A 24,119-nucleotide genomic window follows, 5' to 3' on the forward strand; every position below is an offset into this window, starting at 1 on the left:
TGGCTCCTTGACCTCTGCAAGTGTATGAGTTTGTAACCCCTGATTTGAATTATTTCAGTCACTAGTCATTGATTGTCCGAGGAAGCCTATACCAAGCACTAAATCATAGTTTCCCTTTGCTGTGGCCTTGCCGATCACCAAGTGATAGTACATAAATGGAGGATTCGCTCACAGTTGAATAAGAATCTAGTTTACAGGCACTTAAAGTTTGTGATCATTTCATTTTCAGACCCTGAAGGCATAACACGTAGGGAGATTATCCAGACAACACATATGCCTCTTGTGAATCCAGAAGACTGTATTAGTTCTTATTCTGTCAAAACAGGTGACTTCTAATTAGCGTTAACCACTTCCTGCTGGAGGATATTTATCTAGTGCTAGCCTATAATTTCTTCACCAATTACCATAAAAAACGTTTTTAGCCTAAAGTACTCTAAACAGTTCTGGTTCTAATTTAAGTCCATGTGGTTATTATCTTACTCTAATCTATTGTGAGAAGTTTGTAATCTTGCCCTTGTGTTATTGTGAAATAACGCTCTGTGTTATTTCAATTCAGTTCCTGAAGACCCCAGAGGCCAAAGTATTGGGTTGTCTTAGAAAATGACTGCCTTATGTAAACATTGTGATATACCACTCTGATCCCCCTTCAGGAATGAAAGATTTATTCCCTCAGCTGCTGGGAGTACTGCTGGAAGACAATCCTCAGCCTCAACCCTGTTTAAACTGCCTCACTCAAGGTCATGCCTCCTCCAAGGCAGCCTATATCCAAAGAATGATCACTTGAGGATATGAAGTCCTGGCCCTTTGTCTAGCTTGGGACATATCAATGGCCATCCCAGCCCCAGAGCTCCTTATGGGGTTACCTGAGGCCTCCCTTGGGACTGCATCTCAGTTGACTTCTGCCTAATCCTGATTCCTGTCGTCCTTTCCACAGGTGTTGAGTTTCAGCAATCCCTAGCAATCCTAGTCTCCATCTCAGAGAGTCAGCTTTGCAGGAGCCCAACCTGTGAAACTTCTATGAAGAGTGTGCTATGGAATGAGGGCAGCACTTCAAAGGGAAAGGGAAGAAACCAGCATCATTGGGAGATGGTTCATATTTTGAAATCAAGGCAAGTAAGATAGTAGGGGAAATTTCTGAAAGCTCAGCAGAAAAGCAATTGTTGATTCTCAGCCAAAGCTTCAAGTGGGCAGAGCAATATTGATTTTCCTTCTTCCCCTTTTAATTAAAATACTCATGGACTCAAATAAAAGAGATGAAAATGTTATAATGGTATTAGTACTGCTCAGGCCATCTGCTAGATATCAGGAAGAATGTCCATGTACCAAAGTCTGGATTGAGAAGCCCAGGACATAACTGAGGGGCTCTAAGTGAGGGAGGGGTGAAAATGAGTTGAACTGCAATTAGTCTCCCTAAGGAGCGGGTCGGCGGGGGTAATTCGTTTTGAAGCTCAGAAGCCCAGTCTCCAAAGGTCCAGGGATTGGTCTCTTCCAGTGAAAAGATGAATAAGCAAAAAGCAACAAGTTATCAGAAAGATGGGCTTGCTGCTTTGCATCTCCAGTAATCCTCTCTCGGATCCAAATGGAAGGCTCAAACACTGACTATTTCCCCATGATCACAGGCATGGACCAGAGCTGAATACAGTTTTCCCATTTCAAAGATACTATTTAAAAAGTGGTGGAGGAATCCTACAAAACATCACAAAATATAAATAGAGAATCTGGTACCCAAGAACACATGTCTGGAAAATACTTCTACAGGAAACCTAATTAACTTTAAAGAACAACATGTCTACACTCTCAAAAAGATTTAGGAAGATGTGGATCTTTTGAAATAAAAGATGAAATAATGGAGAAGACAACAAACATAAAAAAAGAGCTAAGATGGCATCAGAAATCAAAAGAACTGTATGAGATAATGGAGTTGTTGCAAGACAACTATAAATACAATTACACATTTGAGTCATCACATTGATGGAAGAAAACTGAAGCAGTGATTCAGAGAATACCTTGAGAAGACCTCCCAAGAAGCATTTACAAGGCTGAGAGGTGAAAATCTAAATACGTAGGGCAGACACTAAAGAGTTAACAAAAAGATAATAGTTATTCCTAAAACACAGGTCTGAACAAAAGCAATAAATTAACAATAAGAGAAAACTTTCTTGGTATGACGATGTACTGCAGTATGCAGAATTCAATAGCCCATCATATACACAGCAAATGAAAAGTCATAGGAAAAATATTAACACCTAGACATATCTTGAACCAGTTTTTAAAGTTCATTTTTAAAGCATTCTATATAAAGAACAGTTGACCCATGAAAGATAAAAAAAATGTAATGTTCTTCACTTCTCATTTAGGGGCTGGGATCAAGATTGAAAGGAGGATTATAGAAAGCACATGGGTGTCAAAATTTGGTCTACTATGGTAACTCCTTGTCAGAGCACATCCTGGTTTTAGGACTCAGGAGTTGTACCCGATGTCCCCAATAACTTCTTAGACTTCTCTGACCTGCTCATCCCTTACCTTTATGCTCTGTAAAGAATGGCTTCCCACCAATGCTGTTGTCAGCCCCATTAATCTCTCCATTGTTCTGGGTTCAGTACAACAGGCCACCATTGACTTGAACTCCAGTGCCCATACCTGTGAGGCATCAAATCTACTGGATCATCTGTGGAATTTTTTTTTCAATTTGTAGCCATACCCAGATGCATTAATTTTTATTTACTTATTTTTGGAGACATTGTCTTGTTCTGTTGCCAGGCTGGAATGCAGTGGCACAATCTCAGCTCAAGGCAAGCTCCACCTCCTGGGTTCAAGTGAAACTCTTGCCTCAGCCTCCCTAGTAGCTGGGACTATAGGTGCACACCACCATGCCCGGCTATTTTTTTTATTTTTTATTTTAAGTAGAGACAGAGTTTCACCATGTTGGCCAGGCTGGTCTCAATCTCTTGACCTCAGGTGATCCACCCACCTTGGCCTCCCAAAGTGCTGGGATTACAGGCGTGAGCCACCGTGCCCCACCCAGATGCATTAATTTTCTATTACTACTTTAACAAATTAGCACAAACCGGCTGGCTTAAAACAATTTACATTTGTTCTCTTACAGTTCTGGAGGCCAGATGTCTGAAACGGGTCTCACTGGGTTAGCATTAAGGTGTCAGCAGGGCTGTACCTCTTATGGGAGTTCTAGAGAAGAATCTGTTTTCTTGTTCTTTCTTGCTTCCAGAAGCCATGCACATCCCTGGCACATGATCTTCAAAGTTGGAAACTGCTGGTGGAGTTTTTATCCCAACACATCACTCTGACCTTTCCTTCTACCTCCTCTTCCACATTTAAGGACTTTTGTGATTACATTGGGCCCACCTGGATTATCCAGGCTAATCTACCCCTCTCAAAGTCCATTGATTAACAACTTAATTCCATCTGCTATCTTAATTCTTCTGTGCCAAGTAACCTAAAGTATTCACAGCTTTCAGGGCCATAGACATTGTTGGGGATCCACAACAGGCTTCTCTGATGTTGCTTCTGGCTAATTAAATTTTCATTAGCACCTCCAGAGAAGGGTGGTGACTTAAAAAAAAAAAAAGAAAAGAAAAGAAAAAGGTAAAATGAACTGTACTCCCAGCACTCTGGGAGGCTGAGGTGGGAGGATTACTTGAGTTTAAGACCAGCCTAGGCAACATAGCATAGACCCTATTTCTTATGACAACAACAAAAAAGTTAAACTGTCAACATCTCATTTACAATTAATAAACGTTTGATGACAGAAGGAAAAACACATGGCTAAAATAGAGACCTGAAATCAAATCAGTGGTGATTAAATCAGAAAATGCATGAGATATTTTTAGCAAAATGCCTGGCCCAGACCATCCTTGACTAAGTATGAGTTGAATATGAATCTGAAGTTGATATCCTCGTTCTTTTTATAGCATGGCTACTAGAGTGTGGTCTTTCATCCATTTTTGCTCAAATGTCACTAGTTCATAAAATTTCCATCATCTTTCTCTTTCCTCCCCATCATACTAAAAATATTGTTTATATCTTTAAATATGGAAAGGCTGCCATGGAAAACTGTACTTAATTCTTGTGAACCAGGAATCTGCCTTCTGAGCTGAAATTATGCACCCCTGATTTATAACTCTTATTTCAATAAGGGGATGGACAGAAGGCAAGAAATTATACAGTGAGCAAAGGTTGAAGGTATCTTAGCTGTTTGGGATAAGAACAATAAGTAGCATTTGTCTGCCAAAATTAGAATGGGTTCTAGCTGTTTGGGATAAGAACTTATAAGAAGCATTTGGCTCCCTCGGGAAAGTCTTTTGACTCATGGCTACATTCTGTCCTTCACTTAAGAATCTTATTGTAAATTACTCAGATCTTATCATGAGTTCCCCAAAGTGTTGATGTATGATTAATACATAACCTACTGACACTGAAAAGGACACTGAATTGTTTCTGAATCATTCAGTTTTACTGGTAACCTTGTGCATAAAACATTCTAGCCTATATGTTGTCTTTTGGGTCTGTCTCAAAGACCCTTGCGGATGAAATGAGTACTCAGTCACAGGTATGCAGTGTAAGAGCAGCTAGTGACTGCCTGGCTCTACTGGCCAGAAATCAGCCCCAAGAAGCTAGAGCTCCTTGCTTTTATTCAGTGCAGGCACAATGCCAAAAACCTAGAGCCAACACAACCTGTAGGTAATTAACATTTATTGTTCCCCTTTCAGAGAACGTCACACACAGTGTGGATGATCAAAGGTCAGTTCCTGGTCAATATAAGTAGACAAGCCTGTTTAAGATAAATCCCCCTACACTCCCTTGTACCCTACTCCTTGCCCTCTGCCTCAGTGTTATAGAACGGCTGCCTTCAGTTATTGTCCCCGGGGCTCTGCAAAACCTTCCGATCTTTCAGAAGGTTTGCACCCTTTTCCTATAGTTTTTCCTACCACTTTGACCCATCACCTATAGTTGTCATCTGTAGCCAATGGTTGTAATCTCTGCATTGTACCCTCCAATGAAAAGGACAACTTGAAAATAAGGAGTCTTCCTCCCATCTACTTTCTGATAAAAGCATTCCAACTTGTAACAGACTTTGGAACACATCCAACTTTGTTGGTGTGTCTTCCCAGGTCAGTCATCAAATTTGGCTTCCAATAAATCTTTATCAGATTATTTCGGTCTCAACAGCCTTCATTTCAGTTGGCAGTGAAGAAAGGAACCTCATTTCTTAAGAAAATAAAAAGTTCCATTTCTACACGTTGTATCAGTTACAATTAGGTTTTGTTGTGTATAATAGAAACTTCCATAAAGAGACTTGAACACCTAGGCTTTCTCTTGCATGTAAAATATTTTAAAAATTGGGCAGTTCAAGACTTGTGTGGCTCCACAAATAAAACTACAGTGGTGCCAAGCAAGGCAAATGTTTCTTTTCATTTAATGGCCAGTTCTCAAAGTATGCTGTTAGAGCACTAGCTACCTCTGATGGTTGAATAGTTGTTTAATTGGTTTTGGATATGTATATTTTTCAGTATTATTTTGAACTCATAAATAGTATTATTCAGTATTCAGTATTATTTTGAACTGATAGATTTTTTTTTCTTTTTTTTTTTTTTAGATGGAGTTTCACTCTTGTTACCCAGGCTGGAGTGCAATGGCGCGATCTCAGCTCACCGCAACCTCCACCTCCTGGGTTCAAGCAATTCTCCTGCCTCAGCCTCCCAAGTAGCTGGGACTACAGGCTGCGCCACCATGCCCAGCTAATTTTTGTATTTTTAGTAGAGACGGGGTTTCACCATGTTGACCAGGATGGTCTCAATCTCTTGACCTCGTGATCCGCCCACCTCGGCCTCCCAAAGTGCTGGGATTACAGGCGTGAGCCACCGTGCCCAGCCAGATTTTTCTATATTCAATGAATTTCAATCAATTTTGATGCTTAATTTGTCCTATCTATGGCCAATTAGAAGTCCCTGCAGACTGGCTCCAGTCCTTTTGACATGACCCCATCAGACTGTGAGCACTTTCTTGCTTTCAGCACAAAAATGTGCTAGGGTCATCTTGTACACTCCTTCCCCATACCAGGAGTCAGCCATTTCTTCAAGGTGTCCTGGTTCCTTCTAGTGGGAACGGTGTTTAGAGAACATCATCTGGAAATCGCTACTGGGTTATCATTGTTTTTAAACATTTTCAGTGGGCAGAGCTTGAAATGTGTATTTTTTAGAGAGGAAAAATCACAAGTTTATACTAGTATTTCCAATTTAAGTTTAAGATTATAAAGGTTTTACTTAATATCTTTGATTTCAGGTTTGCAGCTCTTTTATGCTAAAATAATTGGTTACTAACAACATATTTTATGTAAATAGTACCAAAATATAAAATAGTATAACCATCAATAACAAGACTATTGATTTTGCTAGGTTTGGAGGTTGAGAAAAAATAAGACTCTTGAATATGTCTCACTTCTTTTTGTCTTAGTATATACTCTAACATCCAGTGCTTTAAAGTGAAATAATTTCTTTTCAGTGTAGTTATGTCATCAGCCTGATATACAGGTTATTTTGTTTGTGCTTGGTTTTTTCATCTTAGTGGTTACTTCTTTTCTTTTTGATTTATATTTTTTTTAATTATATAAGACATTTACCTAGTCACGAAACGAAAATTAAAAATGAGGTCTATTTAGAAAAGATGGCCAGCTGTGGTGGCTCATGCTTATAATCCTAGCACTTTGGGAGGGCAAGGTGAGTGAATCACTTGAGTCTAGGAGTTCAAGACCAGCCTGAGCAACATAGTGAGACCCTGTCTCTACAAAAATTAGAAAAAAACTACCTGGCCTTGGTGGTGTGGCCTGTAGTCCCAGCTACCAAGGGAGGCTGAGGTGGGAGGATCACCTGAGTCAGGGAGGTTGAGGCTACAGTGAGCTATGATGATATTACTGTACCCAAGCCTGGGCAATAGAGTGAGACTCTGTTTCAAAAAATAAATTAATTACTGGGTATATACCCAAAGGAATATAAATCATTCTATTATAAAGATACATGCACACATATGTTCACTGCAGCACTGTTCACAATAACAAAGAAATGGAATCAACACAAATGCCCATCAATGATAGACTGGATAAAGAAAATGTGTTACATATACACCATTGAATACTATGCAGCCATAAAAAGGAATAAGATCATGTCCTTTGTAGGGACATGGATGGAGCTGGAAGTCATTATCCTCAGCAAACGAATGCAGGAGCAGAAAACCAAACACCACATGTCTTTACTTATAAGTGGGAGCTGAATGATGAGAACACATGGACATATGGAGAGGAGCAATACACACTGGGGCCTGCTGGGGGTGATGCGGGGAGAGAGAGCATCAGAAAGAATAGCTGATGGATGTTGGGCTTAATACCTGAGTGATGGGTTAATCTGTGTAGCAAACCACCATGACATGCACATGTTCACCTATGTAACAAACCTGCACATTCTCCACATGAACCCTGGAACTTAAAAGTTGAAGAAAAATAATTAATTTAATTAATTAAATAAAAAATAATTTTTAAATAGTTTAATTTTCTTTCCTTTGGCTCCCTTATATATTATACTTTTGACATATCCTTTTATTTTTTAAAAAATATAGACAAATGCTTATATATATATTCATATTTCCCCCCATTTTTGACACAAAGAATATCATATTCTAAATACTGTACTGCATCTTGCTTTCTTCACTTAAAAATATATTCTTGAGATCACTCCATACCAGTAGATAGAAGGTTTCCTCATTTTTGTGTATGGAGGGGGTGCTGCCTAGACCATTACGTTTATACCATAGTTTATTCAACCAATTCCCTACTTATAGACATTTGTGTTTTTCTTTTGTTATTATAAATAATACTACAATGAAAATCTTGAGGGTATGCTATTATGTCTTTGTCAGTGCACCTTTGGGATAGATTTCTAGAAGCAGGACTGCTGAGACAAAGAATATATACATATATAATATTGCCAGAAATGAACAAATTCCCCTCCATGTGGTTTATTTTTTGCATTCCCACCAGCAATGTACTAGAGAAGCAGTTTCCCTGTTGCCCTGCAACCCTTTTGCATTCTTGCCATCTGACGGTAAGAAGTGGTATCTCAGTACAGTTATAACTTCCGTATCTCTTATTTTGAATGATGTTGAACATCTCTTCATATGTTTAAGGGTCACAGAAAACAAATTTTAATTCAAATGTTTGCTGCTGATGCTGGCATTTTCTTACTTTTAAAGTTAGAGAGAACAAGATGGGCATGATTAGGTATGAAACAAGTTTACACTGAGGCAAAGGTCAGGGCTGATGTGTTTCTTAGAGAAAATTCTATGAAGCTTTATTTGAAAGATTGCAAGGATAAAAATATATCCATCAGATTTTAACATGGATCCATATAGTTTCCTTATTGTGGTATCCACTCACTGAAATTCTTGTCTTTGGCTATGTATTAGATTCACTTACAAAATTTTAAAAGAAGAAGAAAAAAAAAAGATGCCTGGGCTTCAAATATCTACCTCTGAATTTCTTCAGGATAAGAGCTTGATAGTCATATTTTTTGGTTTTCTGTGTTTTTTTTTTGTTTGTTTGTTTAAGCTGAGATGATTCTGTGCAGATAGGCCTGAAAACCAAATGCATTTGTTCAATAAGTATTTATAGGATGTCTACTAAATGTCAGGGAATGAGTTGGCAGATTGGTGCTGGAGACATGGCAGTAATAAGACAGACATAGCCCATGCCCTCATGGACAGATGGGTGCTGGAGACACAGCAGTAATAAGACAGACATAGCCCGTGCCCTCATGGACTATAGAGACAGCTGAAAAACATTTAATAAACTCACATTTGTCATAAACACTATGAAAGCACAGTGGACTGAGATACAGAATAGCAAGAAGAAATGCTTTTTGATAGGATGGTTAGAGAATATCTCACTGAGATGATATTCAAGCTGATTTGCAGAAGGAAATGGACTTTTGGGCCAGATAGGCCTAAATGTTTAAGGGCTATTAGAACACGTGCAGAATTATTATAAAGTACTGTGCTCAGAACCTGGTTCACAGTAAATGGCAGCTGCAATGATGACGATGATGATGATGACACTTTTTGTTCAGCCAGATCTTTAAGTCCCATTTCAGTCTAAACTGCTTTATTAGCTGCATTCCTTGGTGAATGCAGCTAAAACTTATTTATTCATTCATCAAATGTTTATGGGGCACCCACTGTTTGCAAGGTACCGTTCTATGCACTGGGGATACAGTGGGGAAATCAACCAAGGCTTCATAGAACATGTGTTCCATGAAGTGACTCAATTTGACAATTATCTATCATCTCTTCTCCAGACTTTTCCAATAGGATTGCAAACTCTTCAAGGTCAGACATGTTTTCTTTTGAACACCTCCCCACAATTTCAGACATAGACTAAGTGTTCTGCAGAGTGGTAGACTCAGTGACCTTTCAGCTGGTCCGGCATGCATCATCCACCCACCAGCCAAGGAATCTTAGACCTGGCTATTAGGAGAGAAGAGAATAGATGCAGAGTCTGACATATTAAGGGCTTGAAAGCAAAATTTATTCTTTGAAAGAGGCCAACAACCATACCATTTCAGTCTGCTGAAAAGTTGTAATGTGTGCTATGGTTTGAATGTCCCCTCCAAAACTCATGTTGAAATTTAATTCCCAATGTGGCAGTACTGAGAGGTGAGGCCTATAAGAGGTGACTAGGGCTAGGTGAGATGGCTCATGCCTGTAATCCCAGCACTTTGGGAGGCTGAGGTGGGCAGATCACTTGAGCCCAGGAGTTTGAGACCAGTGTGGGCAACATGGTGAAACCCCATCTCTATAAAAAATACAAAAATTAGCTGGGCATAGTGGTGCACACCTGTGGTCACAGCTATTTGGAAGGCTGAAGTGGGAGGATCACCTGAGCCTGAGGAGGTCAGAGCTGCAGTGAGCTGTTGATTGTGCCACTGCACTCTAGCCGACAGAGTGAGACACTGTCTCCAAAAAAAAAAAAAAAAAGAGCTGATTGGGCTCTGCCCTCATGAATGGATTAATCCATAATAATCCAAGAATCCACTAATCCATTAATCTATTCATACTTAATGAGTTAGTGGGTTAATGGGTCATCATGAACATGAGACTAATGGTTTTATAAGCAGAGGAAGAGAACCCTGAGCTAGCCAGTTCCATCCCCTAGCCATGTGATGTCCTGTGTCTCCTCTGGATTCTGCAGAAGATCCCTACTAGCAAGAAGAGAAGGCTGTCATTGGTTGCACCCGCTTAACCCTGGACTTCCCAGCCTCCAGAACTATAAGAAATAAATTTCATTTCTTATGAATTGCTCCATTTCAGGTCTTCTGATATAAACAGAAAATGGACTAAGACAGTACCAAAACTCACATCCTGTTGGTACAGGCTTTAAGCAATTGGTTCTTACAAAGTTGAATTTATATGTTGTTAACCAACCTCATGAAAATTCTTTTCAAGAGAATGTGTTAATCAATCCTGGATAAGCTTCTGGATTTCTAACATTAACTCATTTTCTTCACTTTTCCTATCATTCCCCCACACACATATGTACATCCACATCCACATACTTTGTAAGTTTATTCTTTTGGTTCAAAACTCCCATTCCTTCCAAGCCAGCGCTTCTGCAGCATAAAAATTGCTGATCATACCAATAATTTACTGAGTTACAGTTCACTCAACTTATTAAGTATGTCCTGTGCAATATTTGGGACATACTTAGACTTAAAAAGTTATTTGTTACACAAATCAAAACCACAATGAGATACCATCTCACACCAATCAGAATGGCTAACATGAAAAAGTCAAAAACAAAAGATGCTGAAAAGGCTGCAGTGAAAAGAGAATGCTTTATACACTGTTGGTGGGAGTGTAAATTATTTCAGCCACAGTGGAAAACAGTTTGGACATTTCTTAAAGAACTTAGAACTACCATTTAACCCAGCAATCCCATTACTGGCTATGTATTCCAAAAATAAATCATTCTACCCAAAGGACACGTGCACTCATATGTTCACTTCAGTACTATTCACAATTGCAAAGACATGGTGCCCATCAATAGTGGATTATATAAAGAAACTGTGGTATGTGTATACCATGGAATACTACACAGCCATAAAAATGGAAAATAATACGCCTTTTGCAGTAACATGGATGCAGCCAGAAGTCATTATTTAACTTGTAAACTCCCTACCAATTATTTTCTTTATGATCCCACTTTCCTGTGACCTTTGACATAGTTGTAACTTGTTTTATCACCCAATTATCTTGAATGGAGCATCTGAGAATGAATTAGTTTCAGCAAACATTCATAAATGTTTGGAAGGCAAGGAGGGAGATGTGAAGAAAATTTGAGCCTTCATTTTCTAGCTCAGCAAGGTTAAAACCAGTTATTTTGAGAAGCCAAATTTGTGTGAAAAATAGTCATTTTATATGCTAAAGATGTGTTTGGGATACAAGGATGTTATTCCTTAAAGTGTTTCCTTGCATACACTATAGAGACTTTTTTAAAAAAATCATCTAAAAGTTCATTACAATTCTGGCAAATACAGTGCTTCTCTATGTCTTTCCTCCCTTGCAGACAGACCCGAGTGATTTCCAAGGTCACCCAATTAAATTACTGAAAAGAAATATGGTATTCTTGTCCTTTGGCTGACCCACTCATCATTCTGGCCTGAAACTCATTCTGACTGCCAGCAAACCATGATTTCACTGAGAACAGAAATACACCATTCGCTCTGGCTTTGAGTTGTCCTACCATGTTCACTTTCTTCAGCTCTCTTGCTAAAACTTTTTAGATTAAAATAACTATTGGGTCAATAGATCCTTTCCAAATGATACATAAATGCTATAAAAGGTCACTATTTACAATGGTCAGTAAATGTTTTAGAAACGACTGACAAACTGGGAAACTCAGATATAGATAATTTCATGAAGACAAATAACGATAGCCCAAATGGCAACTCTCTAGGCAGAAGTACAAAAAGATAAACAATCCACCCAGGAAAATATTGAATTTATTCTTTCATGCAGAAGAAATGGCTGATGCAGTTTGGTGTGTCACTTGATGGCAAAGTAGACAAGCTTTCAGTCAAAAGGAAAGCTGATGGTAGAATATCAGCCCTCTCCTGTGGGTGGTGGTCTTCAAGGCAGATGAACTTCCCTCCACCTTCAGGAGCAAATTCCTTGTGTGTAGCAGTAGGGTTGGGCCACAGTAAGCAGCTGTTGGCTTTTCATCAGTATGCGTGTGAGGAGGACAGAGACAAACATAATGGGTAGGAATGCTGGCTCCAGAGTCAGATTGCTTGACTTTGTTTCCTAGAACTTGGGCAATTCTGACTTTGGGCAAGGTACTTCTTGCTGAGCCCCATTTCCTCAACTGTAAATAGAATTCATAACAATATTGACCACAATACTGGGTCACAGGTAACTCAAGTAACCTGAGGTTACTGCAAGGATCTAAGAGACTATATATAAGTGAAAGACGTAGACCAGGGCCAAGCACATTAAGTAAGCACACGATCTGTTAGCTTCTCCTGCTATTCTTTCTTGCCTGCCAGCGCAACTGAAATGAATGGGACAGTAAATTGGCATGCAGATGGACAATTTTCCAGCTTCTGACCACAGCCTTCCCTCAGACAGATTTCCATGAATAAGCAAGTCATAGTATAAAGAAACAGAGATTAACAGAGAGAGGGAGAGATGGCAGGGACTTGGGATTTCAAATGCCTCTCTCCTTTCTTCCTTCCTTTCCCTGAGACCCCTTCCCTCCTTGAGAGAAACAAAAACAACAGCACAAAGGCCAAAGCCAAGAATATACATGTGATAAGACTTTGACCTGAACTCCCATGCAAACCGTGGCAAGCTGAACAGGACCATGTGGAAGATCCCTTTCACATGGCTTAAGGCAGGCATACAACATAGGAGCAAAGCAGTTCTTCTAGCCCCTTCCACCCAAAGCCCACATCCTGGTTCTCTGGATCTGACTATTCTCACGGTAAGAAAAAGAGACTCCAGAAATAACTAGAAAGTTAACAAAGGAGTGACATGTCCTAGAGAGCAGACGTGCCTCACCTAAAGCCCCACTGGTGTAGGCGTTTTCAGGAGGTGAGTGAGAGCCTTTGGACTCCTGGCCTGGATACGCCCACCAGAGGGAGAGGAAAAGCCAGAAGACAGAGCTGGGAGCAACTACCCTACCAGGCTCAGAACTTCAGTTCCTTCAATTCATTCAGCATACATATTATCCCTTCATACATGGGGGATTGTTTTCAGGATCTCCCATGGCTAACAAAATCCCAATGCTCAAGTCTCTGATATAAGATGCTGCCGTATTTGCATATAACCTATGCACATCCTCCCATATCCTTTAAATCATCTCTAGATTACTTATAATACTTAATACAAGGTAAATGCTATGAAAATATTGTTATACTATATTGTTTAGGTAACAATGACAAGAAATCAAAGTCTGTACATGTTCAGTATAAATGCATTTTTTTTTTTGGAGATGAGGTCTCACCCCATCGCCCAGGCTGGAGTGCAGCAACATGATTACAGCTCACTGCAGCCTTAATCTCCCCAGCTCAAGCAATTCTGCCTCAGTCTTCTGAGTAGTTGGACTAAAGGCATACACTGCTGTGTCTAGTTGATTTCTTTAAATTTAATTTTTAGTAGAGACAAGGTCTTGCTATGTTAACCAGACTGGTCTCAAACTCCTGAGCTCAAGCGATCTTCCTGCCTCCAGCTCTGAAAGTGTTGGGATTACAGGCATGAGCTACTGTGCTTGACCTAAATGCATACATAAAAAATATTTTGAATTTGCATTGGTTGAACACACACATACAAAGGACCAACTATATTTTATTGAGTTCCTATTATATGCTAGGCACTGGCTATAAATGCTGAAACTAGGAATGGCCTGATGATACAGGAGACCCTCAAATGTCCTGGTAAGACATGCTTTAGGACAGGCATCTAGGTTGTGGCAACTGTAAAACCACTAGATAGGTAATGGGTGAGGATAGGAAGATTGAAAAAAGGAGAAAGTGAGAAAAATAAGACAACTTCTACCATAAGGAGGCATGACAAAGACATTCCAAACAAAAATAAATCACATGCTAAGAAAAAAATAAAATAAAATCAACAATGAGAACCTGAATTCATTCAGGATGAAATTAAAATTAATTTTATGGATTACCAGGAGGAGGCAGAGCAAGATGGCAGAATAGAAGACTCCACCAATTGCACCCTGCTCCCCAACAAGGAGACCAATTTAACAACTATCTACACCCATAAAAGCACCTTCAGAAGAACCAAATATCAGGTAAGCACTCACAGTACCTGGTTTTCACTTTGCATTGCTGCTGAAAGAGGCACTGAACAGGTAGAAAAAATCACCCTTGAGTCACTAATGTAACCCCTCCCACAGCCCCCTGCAGTGGCTGCACGGTGCTGAAGAGTTCCTATGTGCTGGGGGAAGGAAAGCACAGCAATTGTGAGGCACTAAACTTAGTGCTGTCCTGTTAGAGCAGAAAGGAAAACTGGACCATACTCAGCTGACTCTTACCCACAGAAGGTACATGAAACCAGCCCTAGTCAGAGGTCAATTATTGATCTCATTGGGCACATGACCTACTGAGACAGCTAGTGCTGCTAAGGGAGTGCTAGCATCACCCCTTCACTAACCTCAGGCTACATGGCTCAGGGATCCAAAACAGATCCCTTCTTTCTATTTGAGGAGAGGAGAAGAAAAAGTGGAGAGGACTTTGTCTTGCATCATAGATACAGCAGGATAGGGCATGAGTTAGAGATATGAGGTTCTTTTCCTTCTGGCCCAGGGTGTGTCTAGAAATGTCATCTGGAGCTAGACACACCCTGGGCCAGAAGGGAACCTGCAGTTTGAAGGGAAGGACCCAGTCCTGGCAGTATTCATCACTGCTAATTGAAGAGCCCTTGGTCCCTGAATAACCAGCAGTGACACCCAGGTACTATGTTGAGGGCCTTGGGTGAGAGCGTGAAACTTGCTGGCTTCAAGAACCAGCTCAGCCACAGAACAGTAGAGCACCAAGCTCCTGGGGTCCAGGACTTGGCTCTTGGACAGCATTTCTGGACCTGCCCTTGGCCAGAGGAAGGCCCAGTGTCCTGAAGGGTGAGTGGCAGGCCAGGCAGCATTCACCACAAGCTGACTGAAGAGACTTCAGGGCTTAAGGGAATGCCTGCCAGAGGTGGTCTGGCAGTACTTCCAGACCTGTGGTGGTGGCCACAGAGTGAGGTTTCTCTGCCTTTGGAAAGGGGAGGGAAGAAAGGAAAGGAATGCATCTTGTAGTCTGAGTGCCAAGCCATCCACAGTACAGTAAAACACCAGGTTGACTTATAAGGTTTTTGATGCTAGTTCCTGGCTGCCAATGGCACCTCTGGACCCACCCAGGGTGTGGGGGAACTTGCCACCATGAAGGAAAGAACACAGGCCTGGCTCGCTTTGCCACCTGCTGATTGTAGAGCCCCAAGACCTTGAGTGAGCATAGGCGGTAGCCAGTGAGTGGTTATAGCGGGCCTTGGGTGAGACCCAGTGCTGTGCTGGCTTCAAGTCTGACCCAGCACAGTCATAATCATGGTAGCCACAGAGTTACTTATGTCACTCCACTCCCAGTTTCAGGTGGCTCAGAACAAAGAGAAAGACACTCTGTTTGTTTGGGAGAAAGTAAGGGAAGAGAACAAGTGTCTCTGCCTATAATCCAGAGAATTATCCCGGGCACTGGCCAAAACCATAAAGGTGGTACCTCTACAAGTCTGCAAGAAACACAGCATTACTGGGCTTGAAGGGTCCTCTAAAGCAGACACAGCTTACATCACAACACCCAAGTCCTTCCAAATATCTGAAAAGCTTTCCCAACAAGCATGGGTACAAGCAAGCCCAGACTGTAAAGACTACAATAAATTCCTAATTCTTCAATGCCCAGACACTGAAGAACATTTATAAGTATCAAAACAATCCAGGAAAATAAGATCTCACCAAATGAACTATAAATAATCCAGCAGGACAAATCCTGGAAAAACAAAGACGTGACGTTTTAGATAAAGAATTCAAAAATAGTTGCTTTGAGGAGACTCAAAGAAATTCAAAAGAACACAGAGAAGGAATCCAGAATTCTATCAGACAAACTTAACAAAGAGATTAAAATAATTAAAAAGAATCTAGCGTTCATCATACACAAGTCTAAAAACATAATTCACCAAATAAACAGAACCAAAGACAAAAACCACGATTATCTCAATTGATGCAGAGAAGGCCTTTGACAAAATTCAACAGCCCTTTATGCTAAAAACCCTCAATAAATTAGGTATTGATGGAACGTATCTCAAAATAATAAAAGCTATTTATGACAAACCAACAGCCAATATCATACGGAAAGGGCAAAAACTGGAAGCAGTCCCTTTGAAATCTGGCACTAGACAAGGATGCCCTCTCTCACCACTCCTATTCAATATAGTATTGGAAGTTCTAGCCAGAGCAATCAGGCAAGAAAAAGAAATAAAGGGTATTCAAATAGGAAAGGAGGAAGTCAAATTGTCTCTATTTGCAGATGACATGATTGTATATTTAGAAGACCCCATCGTCTCAGTCCAAAATCTCCTGAAACTGATAAGCAACTTCAGCAAAGTCTCAGGATACAAAATTAATGTGCAAAAATCACGAGCATTCCTATACACCAATAACAGACTTAAAGAGAGCCAAATCAAGAACGAGCTGCCATTCACAATCGCTACAAAGAGAATAAAATACCTAGGAATACAACTAACAAGGAACGTAACGTGAAGGACCTCTTCAAGGAGAACTACAAACCACTGCTCAACGAAATAAGAGAGGACACAAACAGATGGAGAAACATTCCATGTTCATGGTTAGGAAGAATCAATATCATGAAAATGGCCATACTGCCCAAAGTAATTTACAGATTCTACGCTATCTCCAGCAAGCTACCAATGACCTTCTTCACAGAACTGGAAAAAACCACCTTAAACTTCATATGGAACCAAAAGAGAGACTGCATAGCCAAGTCAATTCTAAGCAAAAAGAACAAAGCTGGAGGCGTCATACTACCAGACTTCAAACTATACTACAAGGCTACAGTAATCAAAACAGCATGGTACTGGTACCAAAACAGAGATATAGACCATTGGAAGAGAACAGAGGCCTCGGAGGCAACACCACACATCTACAACCATCTGATCTTTGACAAACCTGACAAAAACAAGCAATGGGGAAAGGATTCCCTGTTTAATAAATGGTGTTGGGAAAACTGGCTAGCCATGTGCAGAAAGCAGAAACTGGACCCCTTCCTGACACTGTACACTAAAATTAATGCCAGATGGATTAAAGACATAAACATAAGACCCAACACCATAAAAACCCTAGAAGAAAATCTAGGCAAAACCATTCAGGACATAGGCATAGGCAAGAACTTCATGACCAAAACACCTAAAGCATTGGCAACAAAAGCCAAAATAGACAAATGGGACCTAATCAAACTCCACAGCTTCTACACAGTAAAAGAAACAGTCATTAGAGTGAATCAGCAACCAAGAGAATGGGAAAAAATTTTTGCAATCTACCCATCTGACAAAGGGCTGATATCCGGAATCTACAAACTAAAACAGATTTACAAGAAAAAAACAAACAAGCCCATTCAAAAGTGGGCAAAGGATATGAACAGACACTTTACCAAAGAAGACATACATGAGGCTAACAAACATATGAAAAAATGCTCTTCATCACTGGTTATGAGAGAACTGCAAACCAAAACTACATTGAGATACCATCTCACGCCAGTTAGAATGGCGATCATTAAAAAATCTGGAGACAAGAGATGCTAGAGAGGATGTGGAGAAATAGGAACACTTTTACACTGTTGGTGGGAGTGTAAATTAGTTCAACCATTTACACTGTGTGGCGATTCCTCAAGGACTTAGACATAGAAATTCCATTTGACCCAGCAATCTCATTACTAGGTATATATCCAAAGGATTATAAATCGTTCTACTATAAGGACACATGCAAACGAATGTTCATTACAGCACTGTTTACCATAGCAAAGACCTGGAACCAACCCAAATGCCCTTCAACGATAGACTGGACAGGGAAAATGTGGCACATATACACCATGGAATACTATGCAGACATAAAAAACGATGAGTTTGTGTCCTTTGTAGGGACATGGATGAACCTGGAAACCATCATTCTCAGCAAACTGACACAAGAACAGAAAATCAAACACTGCATGTTCTCACTCATAGGTGGGTGTTGAACAATGAGAACACATGGACACAGGGAGGGGAGCATCACACACTGGGGTCTGTTGAGGGGAAATAGGGGAGGGACACCGGGGGGTGGGGAGTTGGGGAGAGATAGCATGGGGAGAAATGCCAGATATAGGTTATGAGGAGGAAGGCAGCAAATCACACTGCCATGTGTGTACCTATGCAATAATCTTGCATGTTCTTCACATGTACCCCAAAACCTAAAATCCAATTAAAAAAAGAAAATAAAATTTTTAAAAAGCATATTAAAAAACAAAACAAAACAACAAAAGCTAAGGCAAAAACAGGCAGAAATAAAATAAGTGAATATGGAAAAGAACCAATTAAAAGTGTTGGAAACTATTTTTAAGTGGTCACTGAAATCTTTAAAAATTAGTAAAGAATTTAAAAATATATATATCAAAAGATTGAATTCATTTAAGAGTGGACAACAGTAGTAAAAGCAGCAGAGAGATAAGAGTTTAAAAATATAGGAAAGCAGTAAAAAGTTTTAGAGAATTGACTAAAAGGTGAACAGATGGAAAAATATCCAGCATATTAATATTAATATATCCAGTAGAAGTTCTGGGAAAGGAGAATGGAAGAAATAGCCGAGAAATAATATTTAAAGAAAGAAATATTGAGAAGTTTCCAGAATTGGAAAAAGATACGACTTTCAGGTCTATCCTCTCATACTAAATAAGAGCAATTCTGTAATTACATTTCAGAATATTAAGGATAAAGAATAAAATATAAAAGCTACTAGAGCCTACAAATCAATATAAGAAATGGCAGACAATCCAACAGAAAAATGGGCAAAAGATATAAATAGTCACTTCACAAAATAAGTTACATAATGGTAATTTTAAAGGGGGACTAATTTCATTAGTCATCAAAGAAATACAAATTATAACTATTATGAGATACCTCAACACACCACAATAATGGATAAAATGAAAAGGACAGATAGTACCAAGTGGTGGTAGAATGTCAGTCAATGGCACTTTCACATACCATTGGTGGGAGTGTAAACTGGTACAACTGTTTTGGAAAACCTTTTGGCAGTATATATCAAAGCGGAGCACATACATACTCCATGACCTAGCAATTCCATTCTAAATAAAATTGCATACATAATTTCAGAAATGCATATATATGTTCACCAAAAGACACACAATGTCATCAGGCACGGTGGCTGATGCCTGTTAATCCCAGCATTTTGGGAGGCCGAGGTGGGCGGATCACGAGGTCAGGAGATCAAAACTATCCTGGCTAACATGGTGAAACCCCGTCTCTTTTAAAAATACAAAAAAAATTAGCCGGGTATTGTGGCACCTGCCTATAATCCCAGCTACTCAGGAATCTGAGGCTGGAGAATCATTTGAACCTGGGGGGCAGAGGGTGCAGTGAGCCGAGATTGAGCCATTGCACTCCAGCCTGGGCAACAGAGTGAGACTCTGTCTCAAAAAAGAAAAAAGACACAGAATGTTAATAGCAATACTATTCTCATAGCCAAAAGCTTTAAATTACACTAATGCCCATCGAGAAAAGAATAGAGTTCAATCACAGGGTTTTGCCATGCCTGGGGGTCCCAAGAAGCACTTGAAGCATGTTGCAGTGCTGAAGCATTGGATGCTCAACAAACTAACAGGCGTATAAGCACACTGTCCATTGACAGGTCCCCACAAGCTGAGGGAATTATCTTCCCCTTATCATCTTCCTCAGGAATAGACTCAAGTATGTGTTGACTGGAGATGAAGTAAAGAACATAGGTATGCAAAACTTCACCAAAATTGATGGCAAGGTTCAAGTGAACATCACATATCCTGCTGGATTCGTGGATATCATCAGCGTTGAGAAGACAGGTAAGCATTTCTGCCTGGTCTATGACATGAAGGGCTGTTTTGTTGCTCACTGAATCACAGTGGAAGAGGCAAAGTACAGTTGTGCAAAGTGAGGAAGATTACGGTGGGGATGAAGGGAATCCCACGCCTGATGACTCATGGTGCTCGAACCATCCGCTACCCAGATCCACTCACCAGGGTGAATGATATTGTGCAGATTGATTTAGGGACTGGTAAGATAATCAACTTTATCAAATTCGACATGGGCAATGTGTGTATGGTGATTAGTGGAGCCAACCTTGGTTGTGTTGGTATGATAACCAACAGGGAAAGACATCCTGGTTCTTTCAATGTGGTGCATGTGAAGGATGCCAATGGCAACAGCTTTGCCATGAGGCTTTCCAACATTTTTGTCATTGGTAATGACAATAAACCTTGGATTTCCCTGCCCAAGGGAAAAGGCATCCAACTTACTATTGCTGAAGAGAGAGACAAGAGGCTGGCCACTAAACAGAGTAGGGGCTAAATTGCAGTGGCAGCATATCTTTTTTCTTTGCACAAATAGTGAATAAACTCATTAAAAAAAATAAACGTGTTTAAAAAAATAAAGTATGGTATATTCATACAATGAAATATAATACAACCCTGGGAATGAATGAATTATATCTCATGAACAACATGAATTTTATAAATCATGTTGATCAAAAGAAACCAAAGTTTGGAAGATAATATTTGAAAAACTTATCTGATAAAGGATTTATATCAAAATATGTAAAAAACACTAACATCTCAATAAGAAGACAACCCACTTTTTTTGTTTTTGTTTTAACTGATATGTAATATTTTACATATTTGTAGGGTACATGTATTTGTTACATGCATACAATATGTAGTGATCAAGTCAGGGTATTCAAGGTATCCATCACCTTGAGTATTTATCATTTCTCTGTGTTGGGACCATTTCAAGTCCTCTCTTCCAGCTAATTTGAAATATACAATACATTATTGCTAACTATAGTCATTTCTACTCGCTTTTGAACATTAGAACTTATTTATTCTATCTAATTGTATGTTTATACCCATTAACCTAACCTCTTTTTAAGCCCCCTTACACTCACACACCATTCCTAGCCTCTGGTATCTATCATTTGCATTCTCTACCTCCATGAGATTAACTTTTTCAGCTCCCACATATGAGAACATGTAGTATTTGTCTTTCTGTGCTTCATTTATTTCACTTGCATAATGACCTGTTGTTCCATCCATATTGCTGCAAATGACATGATTTCATTCTTTTTAATGGCCAAATAGTATTCCTTTGTGTATATATACATTTTCTTCATTCATTGATCAACACTTAGGTTGATTCTACATCTTTGCTATTATGGATAGAGCTGCAATAAACATGCATGTGTAGGTATCCCTGTAACAAACAAATTTCCTTTTATTTAATAAATACCCAGTAGCGGCATTGCTGAATCATATGGTAGTTTTTAGTTTTTTGAGAAATCTCCAAACTGTTTTCTCTAGTGGTTGTACTAACTCACGTTCCCATCAATGGTGTAGTTTCAGGCATCACATTCAAGTCTTTAATCCATCTTGAGTTGATTTTTGTATATGGTGAGAGACAAGGGTCTTTGAAGGTGTCATATTTTCTTGTTTTTTCAATGTTTCCTGTGTCCTTACATTGATATCTGCACATTGTATAACAGTCATTTCTTTCAATCTTATCAATTTACACATTGTATAACAGTCATTTCTTTCAATCTTATCAATTTGCTTTAGTACAGGAGGACTTTTTCCTGAAGATGTATCTGTGATTTTGGTTGGGTCGTATACATTGACTTTAATTCTAGGTGCATGCAGTAGGGTAGTCTCTGTATGATTTGTTTGGCTGTAAGCAGCATCAGTAGTATTTATGATTTCTTTGATGGCTTAGGGTACAGTTACTAATGGAAACTGTGGTGAAGTTTTGCTGGGGACTGGATGCCTCATGGTCCAGTCTTCAGATCCCAGTGGGCTGAGCCTGCTTGTCTTGGGCCCCAAGTTGGTATTGGTGTCAGCAAGTCCAGGCACGCCAGTTCTTGAGCCTCCAGAACAGTTCTTGAGCTTGCTTGAATGCCAGAAGTGGCAGCAATGGGCTGTGGGGGTGAGCACGTTCTCAGGCCTCTGGGCACTTGGCATGTTCTAGGCAATGGCAGTAGCAGTACTGAGATGACTCTCTGGGTCCTGAGTGGTATGTGCTGCTATTGATGGTGGCCACGATAGCCTGGATGGGCTAGTGTCCAGACCCCCAGGTAGCATATGCAGGTAGGTGTCAGCTGTGGTGGTAGCAGAAGGTTGGGTAGGCTCAATCTCAGGCCCCCTAGAGGAGTGCTCAGGTGCCAATGGTGGTGGGCTGGGCTTGGCAATCCCTAAGCCCCTAGATTACATGCTCTGATATGGGGTGGGGGCCAAGCTGACCTAGGCAGACTTGTCCTCAGGCCACCTGATGCTGTGTGCAGGTGCTGCCATGATAGGCAGTGGTGGGGCAATCTCAAGGCCCCTGGTGGAATGCTCAGGTGAGGTGGCAACAGTCATGCTGTGGCCCTGCCACTGGGGAGGGTGGGGCACAATCACCTTACTTGTGCTTCAACCCTGGCAGCAGCAGCCCTGCTTCATTTGTGCCTCAGCCCTGGAGCTGCTGAGCCCCAGGGCAATGGGTAGCCTGTTGGGGGTTGGGTTCTCAAAATGGTGCCTTGCTGTAGCTGCTTATGGCTTGGTGGAGGCGGGAGTGGGACCCAATGCAAGCTCCATCCTTGGAGCTGTGCTACTGTATGTTCTTCAGGTAGCTGCCTTTGTTTGTTTCAGGGCCTGGGAGGTTTCAAGAGCTCTCCTATGGCTAAGATAGCAGAATATTGTGGTAAGAATGTGGTCTACTGGGGGTTTCTCACTTACCCTTTCCCTACATGGGGGAGTGGCTCCCAGCTAATTCCAGTCAAGCAGTCTGCCTTGCTTTCCTCTCCTTCCTTGCCTTAGGTGTTTCTTGTCACTTTTCTGTTGACTTCCAGTGTTCTCTCAGATGATCTATTCAAAGTGTGATTATTTACTCACTATTTTGGTTTCTTGTAGTGGAGAAGGCAAGTACAAAATGCATCTAGTCAGCCATCCTTCCTCATACAACCCACTTTTAAAATGGGCAAAATATTTGAACAGGCACTTTACCAAAGAAGATATGTGAATGATGAATAAGTATGTAGAAGCAGATTAAAATATGTTCAACATGCAATCCTCTAAAAGACTTAGGAAAATTCTCAAATGATACTGATGGCATGATTTTAAAAATATTTCAACCCATCACCCCCACTCCGCATAAAAACAGCAACTAAAGTGGCAAATGGGTACAGTGATATGTGCCTGTAATCCCAGTTACTCGAGGGAGGCTGAGGCAGGCACTTGAACCCAGGAGGTTGAGATGAGCTGGAGCAACACAGAGGGACTCCATCTCAAAAAAATAAAATAAAATAAAAGAGAGAGAGAGAGAGAAAATAGAAAGAAAAAAAAAAAAAGCCTAGTGTGAAGGGAGCTGTTTCAATTGATTGTTCAGTCACAGATCAAACTCCTTGTTTCTACTTTTTCCCTCTTCTCACTACTACACTTGACTAGTCTTAAATAAAATGAAAAAAACAAAAACCCACAAAAAAGAATCTACAACAAAACTAGGTGATAAATTATCCCCAAGAATTTCCAAATCTGAGTCTCCTACTGTGTAAGTATCATCTTTGTAAGCAGCAGCAGAAGGAAGCTTTGGGTGGCTGATGGGTCTATGAACTAGGGGACTCCCAAGTCACCCAAAGGAACTCACTGAAAATGGAGAGGACCAACAGACAACAGCAGACAAACTGGTGTTGTACAGTAAGTTTACCTCAAGTGATGAAGGGACTTAAGCAGGTG

General features: G+C 40.3%; 1 protein-coding gene and 1 pseudogene across 1 annotated transcript in view; one reads left to right on the top strand and one right to left on the bottom strand.

Annotated features, from left to right (window-relative positions):
- The window catches only part of MINPP1 (multiple inositol-polyphosphate phosphatase 1), a 210,614-nt gene that overhangs the window by 134,651 nt on the left and 51,844 nt on the right, over window positions 1-24,119 (bottom strand). The gene's annotated exons all lie outside the window — the stretch shown is intronic.
- On the top strand, window positions 19,921-20,712 carry LOC105727573 (small ribosomal subunit protein eS4, Y-like; annotated as a pseudogene).

This window comes from Aotus nancymaae, unplaced genomic scaffold (assembly GCF_030222135.1).
Source record: "Aotus nancymaae isolate 86718 unplaced genomic scaffold, 86718_ANA_hifiasm-v0.15.2.pri h1tg000010l, whole genome shotgun sequence".
NCBI lineage: Eukaryota > Metazoa > Chordata > Mammalia > Primates > Aotidae > Aotus > Aotus nancymaae.